The following is a 9625-nucleotide window of genomic DNA, read 5'->3' on the forward strand; positions in this document are numbered from 1 at the left end:
TTCAGATAAAATTTTCTAACCAAATTCACATTGGTAATTTTTTTAAGTGAGCAGTAGAATCCCCAACCTTGATCTTTGATTTTTGAATCGATAGAGAACTCTTCTTTTTCAAAAAATCTGAAATCTACGTTTTTTCCAGGTTCTACCTTTCTATCAGATAAGAGAATCTTACTGGGGCTTAATGGAGACCGAGAAGAAGCTGGAGCAGATGCTGAAGCAGGGATTGAAGCTGATGAGGTCTGGGTTGCCTGTCTCTTCCTACGCACGCCTTCTTCCAACTCACGGACCGACTTCCTTCTTTGTGGGAGCTTCATTTTAGGAGTCATTTCCACCACCAAAGCAAGCAAGGGTCTTAGGAGGTCAAATGTGTGAAGAGATAGAGGGATTTTAGGAGAAGGATAGGGATTTTTGGAGGAGTGATACCCCAATTTGGAAGAGAAGGGTAGAATCTAGGGCACGCTCAATCCGTTCCAAACAAGGGAGGAGAAGGGGAAGAGCTCGATTCCTAAGGATCGATTTGAGATGTAAGGGGTGATGGAAGAAGAGTCTTGGGAAAGGACTTGGGTTTGGAGAAGAAGAGAAGGGGACCTATGGTTTTGGAGGGAGGAAGAAGACGGTGGAATGGGTCGGCTCAAAGGATGGGTTTTCAACAAAAAGAAGGAGCCCGTGGGATTTTGGCCAAAAACTACAAGTTTACCCTTAGGTCAACCCTAGGGGTCGACTCATGGCACATTGAAACTCAGAAAAATGATGAGACAATTTTCAAAAAATTCAAAACTTTAGGAGAAGGATATTTGCTCAATGATCAATTATGAGAATGATAATTTTAAGCTTTTAAGCCTAAGAGAAATGGTGAGAATTAAGTTCAAGGAGTTTTTGACATTGATCCCTTGGGATTAGAGAGACATTTAAGCAGATGGATCAAGGATTCCTAGTTCTCTCCTAATTTCACAGAATCTATCTTCACTTAGGGCCTTTGTAAAGAGGTCGGCTAATTATTTTTCAGTACAAACATAGTCAAAAATTATGTCTTTATTTTGAACATGTTCTCTTATAAAATGATGTCTGATTTCAATATGTTTGGACCTAGAATGCTGAATTGGATTTTTAGTAAGATTTATAGTACTCGTGTTGTCACATCTTATGGGAGTTTCATTAAGTTTGATACCGAAATCTTCGAGTTGTTGCTTAATCCACAAGATTTGAGCACAACAACTTTCGGCTGCAATGTATTCGGCCTCGATCGTAGACAGTGCTATCGAATTTTATTTCTTGCTAAACCAGGAGATTAGGTTAACTCCAAGAAATTGGCAAGTTTTACTAGTACTTTTTCTGTCTAATCTACATCCAGCAAAATCAGCATCTGAATATCCTATTAAATCAATTAATGAATCCTTAGAGTACCATAATCCTAGAGTTTGAGTACTATTCAAATATCTAAGGATTCTTTTAACAGCATTCAAGTGAGATTCTTTAGGATTAGATTGAAATCAAGCACAAAGACAAACATTAAATATAATATCAGGTCTGCTAGCAGTTAAATACAGTAGAGAGCCAATCATACCTCTATAAAATTTTAAGTCTACACTTTTACCTTCTTCATCCTTGTCAAGCTTATATGAAGGGCTCATGGGTGTGCCAATTGCTTTGGAGTTCTCCATTCCAAATCTTTTGAGTAATTTCCTTATGTACTTGCTTTGGGTGATAGAGATTTCTTCCTTTGTTTGTTTGATTTAGAGTCCGAGGAAGAATGTAAGTTCTCCCATCATGCTCATCTCGAACTCCCCCTGCATGAGCTTTGCAAAATCTTGACAAAGAGATTCATTAGTAGACCCAAAGATAATGTCATCAATATATATTTGTATAACTAATATATCATCTTGATTTTTTTTAATGAAAAGGGTTGTGTCTACATTGCCTCTTGAAAAGAATTTACTTAGCCTTTCATACCAAGCTCTGGGTGCTTGTTTCAAACCATATAGAGCTTTATTTAATTTAAAAATATGATTAGGAAAAGTATGATTTTCAAAACCTGAGGGTTGTTCTACATAGACTTCTTCAGCAATATATCCATTCAAAAAGGTACTTTTGACATCCATTTGAAATAACTTAAATTTCAAAAAGCAAGCATATGCAAGTAGAAGTCTAATTGCCTCTAGTCTAGCAACAGATGCAAAGGTCTCATCAAAATCAATTTCTTCTTCTTGATTATAACTTTTAGCAACCAATCTTGCTTTATTTCTTATTACATTTCCATGTTCATCTAATTTATTCTTAAAAACTCATTTTGTGTCAATTATTGAATAATTTTTAGGTCTTGATACTAAAGTCCGTACATTATTTCTTTCAAATTGATTAAGTTCTTCTTGCATTGTATTAATCCAGTTATAATCTTTTTCAGCTTCTTCAATGGTTTTAGGTTCAAGATGAAAGAAAAGTAAAATGATTGAATACATCTTTAAGTGAAGAACGAGTTCTTACCCCATGCATAGGATCACCAATAATTAGCTCCTTAGGGTGATTGTGAACATACCCCATTCTTTGGGTAGGTCATTTGTATCTTGAGGTTGTTTTTGTTGTTCTTCACCTCCCTCATCCTGTCTGTCTTCATGTTCCTCATCATCTTGAATTGTTGAATCTTTCAGAGTGATCTCCTACATTTCTTCTATAAGAGGATCTGCATCATCAACACCTTTATTCTTCTTTGAAGGAAGATCGTTAGTTTCATCAAAGACAACATGTATTGACTCCTCTACTACTAAGGTTCTTTTGTTAAAAACCCTAAAAGCTTTACTAGAGGAGGAGTAACCAAGAAAAATTGCTTCATCGGATTTTGCATTAAATTTTTCAAGTCTTTCTTTACCATTGTTTAACACAAAACATCGACAATCAAAAATATGAAAATATGCAATATTAGGTTTTCTTCCTTTCTAAAGCTCATAGGAGGTTTTCTTTAAAATTTATCTAACTAAAGCACGATTTAATATGTAATAAGCTGTGTTAATAGCTTTCGCCCAAAAGTATCTTGGAAGGTTGCTTTCACATAGCATGGTACGGGCCATTTCTTCTAGAATTCTATTTTTCTTTTCAACTACACCATTTTGTTGGGGTGTCCTAGGTGCAGAAAAATTATGGCCTATTCCTTTTTCATCATAAAATTTTTCAAAGTCTTGATTTTCAAATTCGATTCCATAATCACTTCGAATATTTTGAATTGAAAATCCTTTCTCATTTGTGACTTTTCGGTAAAATTTAGAGAAAACTTGAAAAGTTTCATCCTTGTGTGTCAAAAAGAAAATCCATGTAAAACGAGAAAAATCATCAATAATTACAAAACCATATCATTTTTCTCCTAGACTAGTAGTTCTAGTAGGTCCAAATAAATCCATGTGCAATAGCTCTAAAGGTCTAGAGGTTGAAATAATATTTTTAGATTTAAATGAAACTCTTATTTGTTTACCTAGTTGGCATGCATCACAGATTCTATCCTTTTCAAAGTTCAATTTTGGCAAACCAAGAACCAATTCCTTCTTAATGAGTTTTGAAAGTGAATGCATGCTAATATGTGCAAGCCTACGATACCAAAGCCAACTAGTCTCATTAATCATGACATTCAAGGATACTAGGCATTGCATGTTTATTTTGGATAGATTATTCAAATCTACCATATAAACATTACCATGTCTATGTCCAATGAATTTAATTCTTCATTAATAGGACTAGTTACAATGCAAATAGAAGATTCAAAAATAACTTTATATCCTTTATCACAAAATTGACTAATGCTTAGTAAATTATGCTTTAAACCATCTACAAATAAAATATTTTTAATGTACTTGGAGGGAGTGATACCAATGTTATTTATATCGATGATCTTTCCTTTACCATTGTCTCCAAAGATGACCATCCCTCCATTCTTAGCATCAAGTGTGATGAATTGGGATTCATCACCAGTCATGTGTCTCGAGCATCCGCTATCAAGATACCATTTCCTGTTTGCTCCTTGGGATGCTAGACACACCTGCAGACAAAAGTCAAGTTTTTGCTTTAGGTACCCAAGCTTTCTTGGATCCTTTTTGGTTAGTCATAATGGTTCTTTTTGGAACCCATATTTTCTTTACATTTGAGTTTGCAGATTTGTTAGAAAAGCAAGTGTATGACTTGTGTCCTACTCTACCACATTTGAAGCAAGTAAAATTAGACAACTTGTTACTTGAAGAGTTTACATAGATATTTTTCAGATACTTTTATTTCTTCAATAGATTATAGTCAAGTCCAGCCTTATCATACACGGCCTTTTGATTTTCAAAAATCATATTAAGTTTATTAGAACTCAAGGTGAATTTTTCAACTATTAATTTTAGCTTGGCAATTTCATTCTTTAAATTTTGATTTTCTTGAAACAAAGTAGATTTTTCAATTGAAATGCTTTCATTTTGTTTCAGTAAAGATTGATTTTTTGATTTTAGATCTTTATTCTTTATCCCTAGTTTCTTTAGTTCATCAATTAAATCATAAAAGGCTTCATGAAGTTCTTCAAATGTAAAGTCACTAGGAGTTTTGAAATTTACCTCATTTTCATGTGCCATAAGGCATAAGTTGGCTTGTTCAGTTGAGTCTTCCTCTTCGGAGCTTGAGTCATCACTCCCACTCCAAGTGGCCATCATGGTCTTCTTCTTGTACCTCTTAGGACCCTTCTTCAATTGTGGGCATTCAGACTTGAAGTGTCCCGGTTTCTTGTATTCATAGCAGATAAGGGGCTGGTCTTTATCCTTTTCATTGCTATATTCTCCTTTTGTGAGTGGCCTCTTCCTCATTCCTTGTTTTCTTTTTCTCAAAAACTTTTTGAACTTTCTGGTAATGAGTGCCATCTCTTCATCCTGCTCTTCATTTTCGAAGTCATCAGTTTCTTCATTTGGTTGAGCTGTGGATTTGAGGACGATTGTTCTCTTCTTTTTGACTTCTTCCTCTTGATGTTGTTTCATACTCAGCTCATGTGTCATCAATGATCCAAGAAGCTCTTCCAAAGATAGGATGTTCAGATCTTTAGCTTCTTGGATAGCGGTCACTTTGAATTCCCAAGTTCTTGGTAAGGACCTGAGAATCTTTCTCACAAGCTCACTGTTAGAATAGGACTTACCAAGACTCTTTAAATCATTTATAATATCAGTAAAACGTGTAAATATTTCAGTTATAGACTCATTATGCTCCATTTTAAACAGTTCATATTTATGTACGAGCATGTTAATTTTGGACTCCTTTACTTGATTGGTTCCTTCATGGGTTACTTCTAATCTATCCCATATTTTTTTAGCAGACAAGCAAGTTGAAATGCGATTAAATTCATTAGCATCAAGAGCACAATATAGAACATTCATAGCTTTAGCATTTAGTTGGGCCATTTTCTTATCAACCTCATCCCAATCTTTTTTGGATTTGGCTGATTCCACACCATCAATAATTTTAGTGGGTATGTGGGGGCCGTTTACTATGATACTCCATATATCATAGTCGAGTGCTTGTATGAAGATTTTCATCCGAGCTTTCCAATAGGTATAGTTGGATCCATTGAAAAGTGGAGGTCGGTTAGTGGACTGCCCCTCGGCTAGAGAAGTGCCAACTTGAGTTGCCATAGATCTTTAGCTCTTTGATTGGTTAGATCAAAGTAGGGCTAGAGCACTGGGCTCTGATACCACTTGTTGCCCAGCTATGCAACCCAAGAGGGGGGGTGAATTGGGTTTCAAAGAAAATTTTAAACTTAACTTATACCTTATGAAAATTGTTTAACAATAGCTAGATAGATAAGGATAGTATAGTTGATTCAAGGCTAATGGTTAAATGCAAGAAGGCAAGAGAATAAATAAGTTCTAAAGAATAGCAATTAGGCACAACACAAATAAAAGGATTTATAGTGGTTCGGTGCCAACCTTGCACCTACATCCACTCCCCAAGCTCCTACTTGAGAATTTCAATCCACTAACTTGTATTCAACTCGAATACACTTATCGGAACCTCTGACTCTAGCTATCCCAAGCTAGTCCACTTATTTCTCGGGTACAAGCCGACCCAATACACTCCGATTCAAGGTTCGGATCAACCTTCCCTTGTTTTGGAACCCTTCCAAAATAAAAACAATAACTCAAACAGAGTATTACAATCAATAACACAGAAAATACAAAAGAAACTCCATTAATGAGCGAATGAGGCTTTAAATACACTTTACTCAAAGAGAAGAAGGCTCTTTTCGATTTTCTCAAGGTGGTTGGAGACTTGAATGAGCACTTGAAAAGTTGGTGAGCTTGAATTAAAAGCTTCTTGAATACTTTGAGTGAGCTCTTGCTTAGGGCTGAAAAGTATGCTTGAAATTCTCTTTTCGAAAATCTCTCTTCTTGATGATTCCCACTTTTTTGTTCCTTTTATAGCTTTAAGGAATGGTGGAGAGCAATCTGGGCTGAAATAGAGCCGTTAGTCCACATTAAATGAGCATTAAATGCACTTAAAATGGGTTAAAAATTAGCCGTTGCGAAATTTTTCGATCATAGGGGTCGACTCATGGGTCGACTCATGCTCATGAGTCGACTCATGGGGTCGACCTCTGTGGAAAATGGCAGAAAATAAAGATTCTGTAATTTTGGCCTAAAAACAGTAGAGGTCAACTCATGGGTCGACTCATGCCTGGGGGTCGACCCCTGGGATCGACTCACAGACTGTGCCAGCCAGAAAATTCTGCGTGCCAATCAGCCCTTTGTGCCATGAGTCGACTCATGGGGTCGACTCAAATTTTTAAACATGGATATCTTTCAAAATACATGTCCAAAAACTATAAAATTTTTACCAATGGATCACAAATCTTTTGTTCTAGCACTTGATGCTTTCAAATCAGGATTTGGTAAAATTATGATTTTGCCTCTGAAATGCAATAAGCCTTTTTCAAGTGAAAATCATTAGTAATCCCTTCAAATGCTTTGTAATCAACAAAATCAATCCAAAGAGCAACACTATCTCACTTTAGGTCCTTTTATTTCAAATAACACCTCTAATTCTTACCAAAAAAATAAAAAAAAGTAGCACCTCCAATAATCACCTATCAATCTCCACTCAGTTCATCGATTAATATTATGATTTGCGATTAATATTTGATCTCACCTACCACTAAGCCGATCATCCAAATTCCATATCAAACCGGTAAACTTAGCCGAAATCTGATGGATGAGCTTTAATATTTTTTTATTTTATGGATAATCTAGTTGTTAGCTGTTGTCATAAAATAAATATTAAATATGATTGCTTGCTGAGCGGGCGAATTGTGATGTTTGGTGTGCATGCATATCTGAAAGTATTAAAAATTAAAATAAAAAAATAAAAAAAAGATGGGATTGATCTTTCCGGTGGACCTAGCAATTATTGTCTATGATCGTAGGGAGCTGTACCAAGTCCTACCTATTAGGTGGGACTCATATTGGCAAGCATGCGGACATATATACGGGGCCCCACCATATATGCGTGAAAACAATGCAAGCCGAAAACGTTGCTGGGAGTGGGGTTGGGTGCTGCGGTACCACACCTCTGCAGCCTCTTGGCGTTGAGGTAGGCAGCAGCGTGACCTCCCTTCCATCCATCCCAATCCCGGCAGCCATCCCGGGAGGCACATTTTCTATGCATAATTTTATAAAAATTTGACGTGACGTCTCAGATATTGTAGCCAAACATGCAAGAGAGAGAATTTAGAAAGAGAGGGAGCAAGAGATCACATTCAGGCGATGCCAGCAATCTCTCTCTCACTCCTTCCGTCCCTCTCTGTCCTTAGCCTGACGGAGGACACGAAGCTCGAGACAGTGAAATGACGTTTCGGATTTCCATGAAGAGCCACGATAAAGGACATGACCATGAAACGTCGCCCGGGCTGCCATAGCCTTTCCCGTGGACGTGCTTTAAGGAAATTATGAAAAGGCCAAAGTGATTCTAGCTGTCAGAACTCCACCAACGGCTGGAAGATGTTTGAATTTTGACTGCAGCTGGTAAAAGGTGCTTTGCACCAGCTGCGTTGTTCTTTGATCGACAAAGCAACGCCCAGCGGTACATACATGCAGCATAATTGCTACTTCGGGAAATGGTTCTGGTGGGGAAGATAATATCGACCTATGCGTGTCCTGAAAATAGACGAGGCATCCATAGTGTTGGAAGTGATACAGTAGTCATACCGAAGAGGGATTAAAAATAAATTTGAAACAAATCGGTGTATAAAAATATTATTATAATATTAATTAAAAATAAAAAAATATAATTTTAATGATAATATTGAGATCGAAATCAGGAGCAAAATCAAGATCAGGATAAAAAGCAAATCGAGGCCAATGTTGGAAGCTAGATCGAGATCAAAATTAAAATCAAAGATGAAGCTGATGTCAGATGGCCGAATAACCTCAAATGCTGATCCAAGAGATATCATAACTTAAGTTCTTCCTCAAGATTTTTGATCGATCCTTAATTCTAATCATATGTCATACCAATAACTATATCAAAATATTCTGAAAAAAGTTAACTCCTTCATAGTTCCACCAAATCATGATGCTCTCCAGTGAGCCATATCTCTACAAACAGCTACCTACATGTGATCGGCTGGATTCACATCAGATCACGTCATTCAATGGCACATGATTGGCCCCCGAAGCCTATTCTCCCCAATCCTTGGTTCAGTCACTAACTCCGACAACATTCATTTGAAGTCTCTAGGTCAGCTCACTAAAGTTAATGGCTTATCATAGTGATTTTGAGATATCTTCTTGTGATCCGTTCACATCCATCTATTAAAGGATATGGATGGCTAAGAGGAAGATAAGGCCACACCACTCTCAAAGATTCTAATTGTCAACTCATGACATTAATAGAGGTGGCCATCATGTACTATAAAAGTGATGCCATTCATCAATTCAAACAAATCAAAAGGGTCAGACATAGTGCTCAGAACATGATGAGAGGCAAAAAGGTCCTTTACGGTCTCTCTTTTTTTCAAGGCTCTAATCTCACCTATAAAAAGGTAACTCGGAGACCCTCCAGGTAAGCTTTCTCTCTCTCTCATGAATGCTCATTCTTTTTCTGCTGCTACGAAAAATCTGACTTGAACATCAGAGGATCCCCACCGGAGCCAACTCTGACAGATATTTTTTCATAGGTCTGATCGTTGTCGATCCATCGGACGTCACCTCGCTCCAGCACCTCCAATCCAAGACGGATTCTAGCTGTAATAGAATGATGCTAGAGGAAGGGTGGCTTTGTCGATTTTTAGAAAGAGCAAGCAATCCATTGTCATGCTACCGCAAAGAGCATCTTTAAGGTATTCTAATCCAAGATATGGTTGCTGGTAGAAGCTCTAGTCAGAAATTATACTCTACGTCAGCCATCGGAGGTGGCTTCACAGTCTCTTCTGTCCTTTCGGACGAAACAAATGGTCCACTCTATGCAACTATTAACTTGCCTTGTTAAACGAGAGGCGCCCCCTATTCAAAGCTCTCCTGGTTAGGCTTAAAAATGAGGGCAAATAATTTGAGTTGGAAGGACACAAGTTGATTCATGGAAAGGAGTGACTGCTTTATCAAAGAAATCCATTGCACCACCTCAACGGTAT

Source organism: Elaeis guineensis, chromosome 2 (assembly GCF_000442705.2).
Source record: "Elaeis guineensis isolate ETL-2024a chromosome 2, EG11, whole genome shotgun sequence".
In the NCBI taxonomy this organism is placed as follows: domain Eukaryota; kingdom Viridiplantae; phylum Streptophyta; class Magnoliopsida; order Arecales; family Arecaceae; genus Elaeis; species Elaeis guineensis.